The sequence below is a fragment of the Bos mutus genome, chromosome 6 (assembly GCF_027580195.1).
Source record: "Bos mutus isolate GX-2022 chromosome 6, NWIPB_WYAK_1.1, whole genome shotgun sequence".
Classification (NCBI taxonomy): domain Eukaryota; kingdom Metazoa; phylum Chordata; class Mammalia; order Artiodactyla; family Bovidae; genus Bos; species Bos mutus.
The window spans coordinates 81,143,481-81,156,478 of record NC_091622.1 but is presented as its reverse complement, the minus strand read 5'-3'; the positions used below and the strand labels follow the sequence as shown (position 1 = coordinate 81,156,478).

The 12,998-nt window shown below is 35.3% G+C and overlaps 1 protein-coding gene across 12 annotated transcripts in view; it reads left to right on the top strand.

Annotated features, from left to right (window-relative positions):
- EPHA5 (EPH receptor A5) overlaps positions 1-12,998 on the top strand; it is a 408,061-nt gene that overhangs the window by 70,169 nt on the left and 324,894 nt on the right. The gene's annotated exons all lie outside the window — the stretch shown is intronic.

The window sequence follows — 12,998 nt, the reverse complement described above, 5'->3', positions numbered from 1 at the left end:
GATCTGTTTTGTATAGTTCTGTTTATTCTTGCCACCTCTTCTTAATATTTTCTGCTTCTGTTAGGTCCGTACCATTTCTATCCTTTATTGTGCCCATCTTTGCATGAAATATAGGTTCTGACTACTTTTTATTCAGTCTTTCTCTGCATTCTTCAAATTGGATCCTTTTCATTGATCTAGACTCATGAATTTAGTGCATTTTTCCTGTTCAATTGTACTTTTAGCACCATATGATTATATGGGTGTAATAAAACATAATTCATAGTAGTTTTGTTTATATTTAAAGTAAAGATAAGTGTTTCACTGTATTTAAAATTTTCATGTCCCTGTCATCATTGTATATTTGAGATCTTTATATAAATGAATGAATATTAACTTTTGTATAATGGTATATAGTAAGAATATAACATTTTATTCATTCTTAGTGATGGCAGTGGTTTCAAATGTTTGGCTGGTACAACATTGGAAATATCATCTTGGCATATCTATCTCTAGTCATATGTGAAAATCCTAGCTTAAAAAGTGTTAAATTTATCATGTATTGCCAAACAGCTCCATAAATTTGGCTACCAGTGTATTCTCCCTTCAGCAGCATGGATGAGTTCCTGTTTCCTATAACCTTTCTAAAACTTGATTCTGTATCTGCCTGCATTTTCCCAAATAAACACACATTTAAATTAAAAAAAGTATCCTGTGTTCAGTAAGCTGCCAAAAGTAAAATAGGGAAATGTTATCAAAGAGTCTGAGATTTCCAAGAGTAAGGACTATGTATTAATATCTCATTGTGAATTAAAAAAAAAAGTTATAGAAGTATATTTAATTTACAATGTTGTGTTAGTTTCAGGTGTACAATGAAGAATCAGTTATGTATGTATCAGATCAGATCAGATCAGTCGCTCAGTTGTGTCCGACTCTTTGTGACCCCATGAATCGCAGCACGCCAGGCCTCCCTGTCCATCACCAACTCCCGGAGTTCACTCAGACTCACGTCCATCGAGTCAGTGATGCCATCCAGCCATCTCATCTTCTGTCATCCCCTTCTTCTCCCGCCCCCAATCCCTCCCATCACAGTCTTTTCCAATGAATCAACTCTTCGCATGAGGTGGCCAAAGTACTGGAGTTTCAGCTTTAGCATCATTCCTTCCAAAGAAATCCCAGGGCTGATCTCCTTCAGAATGGACTGGTTGGATCTCCTTGTAGTCCAAGGGACTCTCAAGAGTCTTCTCCAACACCACAGTTCAAAAGCATCAATTCTTTGGCGCTCAGCCTTCTTCACAGTCCAACTCTCACATCCATACATGACCACAGGAAAAACCATAGCCTTGACTAGATGAATACACAGTATATAATAGATAATATTAGAATACATAACTAATAAGTGAAAGTGAAGTGAAGTGAAGTGGCTCAGTCGTGTCCAATTCTTTGCGACCGCATGGACTGTAGCCTACTAGGCTCCTCTGTCCATGGGATTTTCCAGGCAATAGTACTGGAGTGGATTGCCATTTCCTTCTCCAGGGGATCTTCCCGGCCCAGGGATTGAACCCAGGTCTCCCGCATTGTAGACAGATGCTTTACCATCTGAGCCACCAGGGAAGTCCTATTAGATAACTAATATGGACCCACTATATAGAACAGGGAATACTACTCAGTACTCTGTAATGGCCTATATGGGGAAAGAATCCAAAAAAGAATGGACATATGTGATCATGAGATACAGGGAAGCCTGGTGTGCTTCAATCCATGGGGTCGCAAAGAATCATATGTGACTTGATGACTGAACAGCAACAAATGTATATGTGTGTACATGTATCTGTTTGATACCTATTAGTTGTATAAAACAGAACAATCAAAGGAAGTCAGTGACAGTGACCTTCTGCAATTATGGATATACCCTTTATCATATTCAGAATCCTGTTTATAGTCCATCTATAAGTAGATATAGAAGTCTCAAATATTAATAAGATCCTTTAGGCTATAATTCTAAATTTAATTAATATAGTTCTTTATATATATAGAAAATGTATATTTTTGTACTATAACTAGACTTACCTGATGTCTGTATTTCCTACGTTTGTTTCCTCTTGTATACTGACAAAAGGGATTGTGTTGATAAGGAGAGAAAAAGGCAATTAAAAACTTGGTTCAATTTTAAGATTAAAACCCCAGTGCAAAATTAATTTCACTGTTCTCATTTGTGGGTACTAACCTAGGGAAAAAAGGCCTCAAGATGATTAATGGTTAATATAAGAAAATACAGGAAAAATACTGGCAGAAGACCCAAGTAGGAAGAGCAAATATGAAATTTATCTTTCCTTCTGCTGTAATTTCACTAACACTTTAAAGGTTTTTACAGAAATTGTCTAGAATTCTTAGCATTCTCAGAAAAATCCATTTCACAGTAATTCTCAAATAAAAAATTCATTAATAAAATACAATAAAATATTTACATTGAGTGGGTAGAAAATTTCTATAAGTATGTCACTCATTATCTTCAACTAGTAAACCCTATTATATTAATAATAACTCTATAGTTTAATGTAGGCCAGAGTTAAATTTGTGTTAAGCTAATGATCAAAAACATGTAAAAATGAACACTAAAAAATTGGAATTGTCATTTTAGAACTATCAAGAGACACTTAAAATTTTCATATTTTTACTAAAGTGTATACTTCTACTTAAGTAGCTGGTTTATATTGACAGAAGAATTTTGGCCAGAAAAGGCCCAACAAATACAAAGGAAGAAATTTCAGTAGATCCATGGCTGTTTCTTCTTTTACTTCCACCTCACAGAGAGCAGCCCTGGAGTTCTGAAAAATAAAGCTGTTCCATATGGAAGTTCCAGCTTCTGACTGTACAATAAAGTAACTATAGACACCCTCCATTTCTACAGCGTCCTTAATCCGACTGTGGCAAGTGGACGCTGTGAACTTTAATCCGTATAATGGCAATATAATCACTTGAACTTGAATAAACTCAAAGCTCCAATGTGGCTGTTTCCCAACAAAAACTGAGATGGAGATTTGTGTTGAATAGCCAGTGACTATAAGAACATGATTAATGTGAGACATGGAGTTGATTATGGGTGCTGTTTGTAAAGCCTGCACCAGAAATATAATGTCTATTGAAAAATGAGGGTGGCATAAAGGACCACAGACAACATTATGTTTCCTGGTATATGTTTTAGGCTGGATAAATCATCCAGTGTTGCAAATGGTTTACTGAAATCTTTTTTCCTTTTTAAAAAAATTTTTTTGCCAGAATAGTGAGTGTATATTGTATCCTTTTTGCCTACAACATTAAATGCACCAAAGGTTAATCTATTTTCATTAAACTGAATCCCAAGTGAAACTGTTTTTTTCCTCATTTACCTAAACTTTCATATTGCTTCAAAAAGAAGGCATCCCCATAGAATATTTAGCTGTCTATAACAGGACAGTATTTATATTGAAGAGAATAGTAATGCCACTCTAAAATTTTAAGTGTTATTGAGAACATGTATATTTAAATAACGCTTTAAGGACCATTCTCTAACATCTCATAATGACTGTCAGGAAGGAATTCTTCACTGTGAGTCTGTTTGTGAGTGTCTGTATCAGTGTCTGTGTGTGTGTATCCACCGTGAAACCCTGAAACACAGGAGAAACATATGACTCCTTAGATCTTAAAATCTCCGTGGTAAATGTGTACCACTGTCACTAATGCAAGTTTGTAAATTGAGATCACAGTCATCTTTTTGTAAAGATATGAACTCACAGACTAGGTGAACTTATGCAAGAGTACACAAAAGATTATTTATATTACTACAGTTTTACAAGTTATCAAATTTCTTGGTGTAACAGGACAGAAAATATACAGGGTAAGATACTATCTGGAGAAGGCAATGGCACCCCACTCCAGTACTCTTGCCTGGAAAATCCCATGGACAGAGGAGCCTGGTGGGCTGCGGTCATTGAGGTCGCTAAGAGTCAGACAGGACTGAGTGACTTCACTTTACTTTTCACTTTCATGCATTGGAGAAGGAAATGGCAACCCACTCCAGTGTCCTTGCCTGGAGAATCCCAAGGACAGGGGAGCCTGGTGGGCTGCCATCTCTGGAGTCGCACAGAGTCGGACACGAGTGAAATGACTTAGCAGCAGCAGCAGCAGCAGCAGCAAGATACTATCACATAAAAATGGAAGTGTCTCAATATATTGTATAAAATGGAGCTAAACTAGATCAGTGGCTTATAAATCCATTTCTGGCAGCTTTTAAAAAATTTTACATGGCACAAAATCACAAACATGCCAGATTTGATGGGAGATTTTAATTGAGTTTACTAATTTGCTAATTTTGGGCATACATATTCACTAAGCTCATTCTGCCTTTTAAAGTTATTATTGACCAAGTGACGTTTGAATTTGTTTTTTTAAGTAGATTTTTCAAGAAAAAAGCCAAATATAAACGAGGTATTCAGATATCTTTTATTATTTTATTTAATGTGAAACTGTTCAATATATACCTTCTTAAAACTAGAATGACAAATATAGAAGCAGTCATGTTATATACTTTTTCTTTTTTGTTTTTAGATAATATTCATTACAGTATTTTATAAGAAATACCTTTTTGTTTAAGTGATAAAGTTCTCTGTGAATAATTATCTGATATTTTGCTTTTGCTTTTTCCAATCTCTAATTCATTTCTTGTGCACTTGGATATTTTTTAAAGAATAAATGAAGGGGGACTTGTCTGGCAGTCCAGTGGTTAAGACTTCACCTTCTAGTACAGAGCGCAGGTTTGATTCCTGGTTGGGGAGTTAAATCCCACATGCCTTGTGGCCAAAAAGCATAAAACAGAAGCAATATTGTAACAAATTCAACAAAGACTTTAAAAATGATCCACATTAAAAAAACTTTTAAAAAGCATAAATGAAGAAATAATACATATGTTTTCTTTCCTTTTTGAAAAAAAAAATGCTGACTGCAACATTAGAAAAAAAATGAATTGTTTTTCCAGGTTAAAAAAAAAAAAATCTCTTCATGATTCTTATTTAGTGTTGTAGACAGATGCTCGATTGTCTATAAATTTCCATCTGAAAATATCCATATAAACTTGAAAGTTTTCAACTCTATCTTTCTCAAGTGATTTTGTTTCACAAATTGAATTTGAGCCCATAAATATTTGTACTATTCTGTGGGCAATAAAGTAATTGACTACAGCTTTATTTCATACATAGAAAATTAATTGAGTCATTTCTAGCAATATTGCTATTTCATACTCATGAATTTTAAAGATGTTTTAAACAACAAAAACACCTATTTGATGCAATCTTTTTTCCACTAACATATTATTGAGGAAGTGTAACAAGATTATTGATTCAAATGATATTCACTGAAAGTTGATACATTTTGTCATATTTATTTTACTAAAAAGCCATAGCTTTAAGATTTAATTTCTGAAACAGAAACTAATGCTACAAATATCTTTCTTTTAAAACCATCTTGTCCTGGTGATTATGCATAAAAACTGAGATGTTTCGGTTGCTAAATGGACTTGTGTTGTCTTGATAAAAAACTCAGTAAACTGAGCAAGGAAGGATGGACGCTAGAATTCCACAACAAAGGCCCACAGTTTTATGTTATGAAAATCTAAATACTTAGTTCATCAGGTAATGAAAATTTTTCTCTTATAATGGTTAGTATTACTTCATATACCACTATATTTTATACATTAGAATTTTAACCCTTCTAAAAGAGAAAAAATTAATATCAGAGAGCTCTGATCTGAGACGTTAATTTGGCACTAAAAACATATCACTCTCTCTAGATCTGTTTACTCCTCTGAAAAATGATGTGGTTGTGTTCTGTATGATTATGTCATGTATACAGTGCATATGAGAAAATTAATATTCTCAAATGTAGGTTCACTAGCTGTAGCTTTGATCTGTTGTTCCTATATTATAATATAGCTTTGAGGTTTTCACACATTCCATGATTATCTTTGAATTATAATAAAGTTTCTTTTAAAGCATTGTGTTATCTCCCAAGTAAAAATTTGGTTTTCTACTTGACTCTGACTGTTTAAGCATTTGGGCAGCCACTGGACAGGCAGGAGGCTTAGGGACTCATATGTGTGTCCAGCATGCACTGGTCTTAATAATACAGTGTTTCTTTTTAATGATGAATGGCTTCTACTGGACAGTAACACATCAGAAGTAGTAAGAACAGACAAAAAAGTCTGTCCCAACAATAATAGGATTCTCAACTTTTTTTTTTTTTTTTTTTACCATTAATAATGATCCTAAGTCTCTTATTCTGTGAGGATTTTTCTATCCTATTTTCTCTCAGAAGAAATGTCCTGGGTTGAATGTATTAGGTAGTGGCAGATGTCTGCATGCACACAGAGACAAATAAGCTCAGTTGTACATCCAACAGGAAGGAAAAACGTAATGAGTTTATATAAGCATAGCAAGTCTAATGTTATGAGGAATAATATTTTTTGTTGTTTAGTTGCTAAGTCATGTCTGACACTTTTTGCGGCCCCATGGACTGTAGCCCACAAGGCTTCTCTGTCCTTGGGATTTCCCAGCAAGAATACTGGAATGGGTTGCCATTTCCTTCTCCAGGGGACCTTCCTGACCCATTGAACCTGTGTCTCCTACATTGGCAGGTGGATTATTTACCACTGAGGCACCAGGGAAGCCCAGGAAGAATATTAGTAATGAGAAACTGAGGAAATAAGAAAATGAGAAAGTAAGCAATTCATTTATTTTCTTACTTGAGTATATTTTACCTAATTTTAATCAGTATAGCAAAATTGAAAAAATGCAATAATCTAAAAAATCTGATATTAAAAATATAAATTATTATGAAAACATAGAGAAACAAAAAAATATCTGGTTTGTTTGAAATTTCTGATTTTTCATGTGGTAGTTCATCTAAGTTTTGAAAGAGCAGGAAGCTTCCAGAAATTCTAAACTTTAGGTAAACTTATGATGCAGTAGCAATTGGAATATGTTGATCACTAGTTAAAAGGGGTAAAATGCCAGATTTCTGAATTTGAGCACAGAGTCAAACCATTTCCCAGGCACTTTCTAAGATCTTGGATAGGTGCTACTGTTTTAAAAGCAGCAGTTAATTCTTAATATGAGGCCAGGATATCTTCAGTGATGGTAGCAAACATACTGCACATACAAAGAAAAATAATAAATGATATCTAACAGTTTTTTGAAGAAAATGAGAAGCCTAGAATCAATTTCTCGTGGAGCATTTCAAGTGCATTGTACAGAATGTTGTGATATTAAAGCATAATGGACAGTTCAGTTCGGTTGCTCAGGCGTGTCTGACTCATTGTGACCCCATGGACTGCTGCATGCCAGGCTTCCCTGTCCATTACCAACTCCCGGAGCTTACTCAACCTCATCCATTGCGTCAGTGATGCCATCCAACCATCTCATCTTCTGTCATTTCCTTTTCCTCCCACCTTCAATCTTTCCCAGCATCAGGGTCTTTTCCAATGAGTCAGCTCTCCGCATCAGGTGACCAAAGTATCAGCCTCAGCATCAGTCCTTCCAATGAATATTCAGGACCAATTTCCTTTAGGATGGACTGGTTGGATCTCTTTGCAGTCCAGGGCACCCTCGAGAGTCTTCTCCAACACCACAGTTCAAAAGCATCAATTCTTCAGCACTCAACTTTATAGTCCAACACTTACATCCTTACATGACTACTGGAAAAACCATAGTTTTGACTAGATGGACCTTTGCTGGCAAAGTAATATCTCTGCTTTTAATACGCTGTCTAGTTTGGTCATAGCTTTTCTTCCAATGAGCAAGTGTCTTTTAATTTCATGGCTGCAGTCACAATCTGCAGTGATTTTGGAGCCTCTCAAAATAAAGTCTGCCACTGTTTCCACTGTTTTCCCATCTACTTACCATATATCGATGGGACAAGATTAGTTTTCTGAGTGCTGAGTTTTAGGACAGTTAACACTATATTCAAAGAAGCGTTTATATGATAAACAAGGTCTTGTTGCAGAGTTATGCCTTGGACATTGCAGAGTAAAGCTGGAAGCAGTTGACCCCTAGCTATGTTTTAACTTTGCTCTGCCAAATAAAATGATTAAGATGGTCGTAATATTGTTTGACTGAAAAGGAAAGAAGGTACAGTGCCAGTAACTGATATGCTACCTCCTAGGCTTTTAATCTGTATAGAATAATGAAAAAGGTTAGTGAGTGAAAAATAAAAACTGAATATGTTAAAACATTTTATGCTAAAAGTATCTAATTAATCTATACTAAGCTCTTAAGTTATAACTGGGAAAATTTAATGCTAAAGAAAGCTAGTTCTACAGGTTAATATGCAGGACTAAACTGAAAGTAGTTGTATGATTAGAATAAAAATAATGTCTTAAATTCCTAGAAGTTTTCACTGAAGACTAACTTTCAAAAATATGAGCTTATAAACATTCCTTTATTTGAATTTATAAAGTTCAGACAATTTACAGAGAACAAAATTTATTTTTGTTCAAAGTAAAACAAAAAGCAAATCATATAATCATTTATTTACCATGTTTGAATTATTTCAAATTTCATATTAACATATCTCTTAACAGGAGGAATATATATGTTTGATATTAATTCATTCATTATAAAATATTTACTGAGTTTCCTACCCTGTGTCTTATGGTATCAGATTCTGAGATATAGTAGAGAAAAGAGAATTATGTCTTTACTTTCATATCTGTTTCAGAGTAATAATATAGAGGGAGATAAAGAAAGGAAATATAGAAGGGAGAAAGGAAGAAAAAGAATTAGTCATGGTTAAATCATGTCTGAAAGAAAATGTGAATTTAGTTTCAACAGAGTGGAGTAAAATTAGTGTAGTGAATCAAGGAATCCCACACACAAATCCAGACTTCATGGACAGACATGCTAATAAGAAGGCAGAGGCACAGACAGGGGATGGACAGAGGAGATGCTCAGGGTGGTATTTTGTGAGCTTGAGAAAATCTGGTCTTTAATTTTTCTCATTTCTAAAGTAAACAATGGAAGTAGATCTTTTAAGGCCACTTATGATGTTTTATATTGGATATTAGATGACTGGGATAGAGAGTTTCAGTTCTCATTCTAGATTATGTAATCAGTATGCTGCTACTGCTAAGTCACTTCAGTCGTGTCCAACTCTGTGCGACCCCATAGATGGCAGCCCACCAGGCTCCCCGGTCCCTGGGATTCTCCAGGCAAGAACACTGGAGTGGGTTGGCCATTTCCTTCTCCAATGCATGAAAATGAAAAGTGAAAGTGAAGTCGCTCAGTCGTGTCCAACCCTCAGCGACCCCATGGACTGCAGCCTTCCAGGCTCCTCCATCCATGGGATTTTCCAGGCAAGAGTACTGGAGTAGGGTGCCATTGCCTTCTCCAATGTAACCAGTATACCAGTGGTTAATTCTTGGTTTATGCATCTAGATACTGTAAAAGCTGGGACTAATTCTAGGACTTCAGGCTGATAATCTTTTCTTTATACAAGACCAGTTAAGTATGTATATGCAGGCCTCTGCTTCAGTGTTTCTGATCACTGTACTTTAGCCTCAGTAAATTAATCTCTATGTAGAAACATATAAACACACAATAATGAAAACAGAACTAAATACCAAGCCTCCTCATAACCTGAAAGGTCAAAATGACTCTGTTCACTTGATGATTCTTCATGTGTATTTGGGGACATAATATAAGGGGAAACTTAATCTAGGCTAAGTGTCCTGAGTCACTGTTTTAAACTGTGAATGCACACAAGGTGTTGTACAGGCAAGGGGCTTGGAAATGAAATAAATGCTAAAAATATAAGAGATACTACAAGCTTGGGGGAAGAAATCAAATAGGGCTGTGAGAAGCAGGCAGGGAGAAAACAGCTCTTAATACCTTGCATAGGAAAAGTTGGTAACTCCATGATACACATATGGATATGAAAACCAGTCCTTTTTCTTTTCCACTTCTCTGATAAATGTGGCTGAATTTTGATGCCTGGCCAAACATGGGATTAGAATGAAACTGATTTGTTTTCAGTGGCCAGTGGGGAAAGAAGCAAGCCCAAGAGTTTGAGAGAGAAATTTAGTCAGCTCAAGCTGGGTGTGTAACCAGTTCTTTAATATTAAGTCATAGAAATAGGAATGAGGAGAAAGCAAACACAGAGAAAAGTCTAGGCTTAGAGGGTGGGGTTTGAGGAGTAGTGGGACCTGAAGAATAGAACTAAATCCACTAAATTATGTGCAATGACGATGTGTCCAAACTGCCCAGGCACCTCACTTACAGTAATCAACAAATACTTCTATTATGCTATGGAAACAGGAATTCCAACAAAATTACACTGAAAATATTGCATTTTCTGTCTATACTCTTCTTTAAATTACGATAGTTCATTGACATGACATTTGCAAAAGTGTCTGGGAATATACCTGTTGTGATCTTAAGTTCTCGGAGAGTGTTACTTTCTCTTCATCCACTTGTTTCTTCTTTGTAAATAAGATATTTGCTTAGGATAGCAAGATATCTTCTTTGTATTAAAAGGGAAGACAACTTCAAAGAATTTAGCATTTTATTTCAGCTAGCCAATCTAAAATAAAGGAAATATTTTTGTTTGTTTCTTAGTGTATTTGTCTAGATAGGAGCAGCTATTTATTGGAAATGCATCTATATTACCTTTTTGAGTCTCTGAATGGCTTACGGCCATAATTATTTAAAAGGAATTACTCCTGTTCATTCATTAGAAATAGAAAATGTGAGCCTTCATTTATATTTTGGACACTTGAAAAGAAAGATAAATAAAATCCCACCATTATATATTCTAACATCAAAGAAAATTACAGTTTTTCTCTTCTTAATTGAGAATATTCAGAGGAGTAACATACTTAAGCACATACTTAGAAATTATCACCCAAAGTAGTACCTATTAAGCTGTCTTGTCAAGTGCTGCTTTGCTTGCATTTTTAATAATATTTGTGGTACCTTGGACTTTGTACAGACAAAGACTGTTAATTTTTTGCCTTATTATCTTGCAAAATGCTACTATTCCTTTTACTTATCCAGTTCTTTTGACTTGCTAGTAGGGCCCTGTTGGACTGTAAGATGCAGAAATAGGTCTTTTACAAATGATTCAAGGCCAGGGATTAGAAATATGTTTGTTATTTGCATTGTAGAACTCTTAAAAATAAGAGAATCTAAAACAGAGATAACGTGGCATTTTGGTTTTCCTTTTTCAGGGAAGAGCTTTTTTTGATGCTCTTTTCTGATTTATTAATTCAAAGGAAATACTTTTAATCTTCTTACAATAAATTAATCACTTTTGTTATTTTCATTTGGTTAGTTGAGATGCTTTTTTCCATGAAATATTAAGCATAGGATTTAGTAACCATTTATAATAACATTGATATCTGGATGGCTTCATGAAGAAACTGTAAGTAGTTTAATGAGAGACAAAGCTGATTAGAAAATCAGAGGCAAAGTACAATTTATATACATTTTGAGAGGGGGCAAAAGTGAGATTAAATGAATGAACTAAGGTTTCATGTAACCCTCTAATGTAGATGTTGTTAGGAAAGATACAGTCTTGATGTCTGTCTTGTGATTTGAGTGAACTCATCAGTTTTCCCTCATTAACACCTTTTACTTCTGTCTTTCTGATGGCAGCTAGAATTCTGAGAGTGGCCATCTAAGGTATACGATTTATGTGCATCCCTTGTGATGCCATTTTTCACATCTGTGTCAGTTGAACAGAATCAAGCAATAACGCTCCATTTAATTTCATGTCTAAAGAAATGAGGTTCTATGAAGTTTATTATCTATAATATTTAATGTCTGAAATCACATTTTGGATTTATTGAAAATCAGTATGTACGGTTTCATTACTCTGTGTGTTTCAGGATAATTTTTAAAGATTTAAAACAAAATTGCATGTACTTTTATTCCCACAGATTCTAGACAGGTTTAAAATAATTTGTTATAATAACATCTTTATGAAGAATAAAAATCTGACTTACACTGTATAAAATGTGGTATGGTACAGTGACATTCTCAAAACTGTAGTGTTGATAGTTTGCTAGGAGAGAGAGGTTGAGATCTCTTATTTGACTGAATAGTATTTTGAAAGCTATATAAATCGTACTTAGTTTTTTACATCCTGTATATATTCATAACATTTAAGGTTATTAGGCATAAAATAAGCATTAGTAAGAAAGAATTAATGCATTCTCAGGTTATGTATAACAAAAAATCACTTAGTATTTGAAATGATGAGGTTCTCTGTATTACTAGTCTATAATTTGTATATCTCTATTTTCTTTCTGTCTCCAGGTTTATATTTGTGGGTACATGTATGATTAAACCCTTTGTAACACAATTTGGGGGGTTTCCCTGGTACCTTGAAGTTTACCTGGTGGCTCAGGTGGTAAAGCATCTGCCTGCAATGTGGGAGACCAGGTTTGATCCCTGGGTGGGGAAGATCCCCTGGAGAAGGAAATGGCAATCCACTCCAGTACTTTTGCCTGGAAAATACCATTGCCAGAGGAGCCTTGTAGGCTACAGTCCATGGGGTGGCAGAGTCAGAAACAACTTGAGCGACTTCACTTCGACTTCACCCTCTGGTACCTCAGTTTTTAAAGAATCCGCCTGCAATGCAGGAGACCTGGGTTCCATTCCTGGGTCGGAAATATCTGCTGGAGAAGGGATAGTCTACTGTCTTCAGTATTTTTGGGATTCCTTGGCTCAGTTGGTAAAGAATCCACCTGCAGTGTGGGAGACCTGGGTTCGATCCCTGGGTTGGGAAGATCCCCTGGAGAAGGGAACGGCTACCCACCCCAGTATTCTGGCCTGGAGAATTCCACATGGGGTTGCAAAGAATCGGACATGGCTGAACGACTTGCAACACAGTTTTTAAAAGAGTTCTACCTGATTGGTTGAATGAAATAAACTATTTTAAGCTAATGAATATTCCTTCAAGTTTTGTTGTGTTGTTTGAGAGTTGAATGT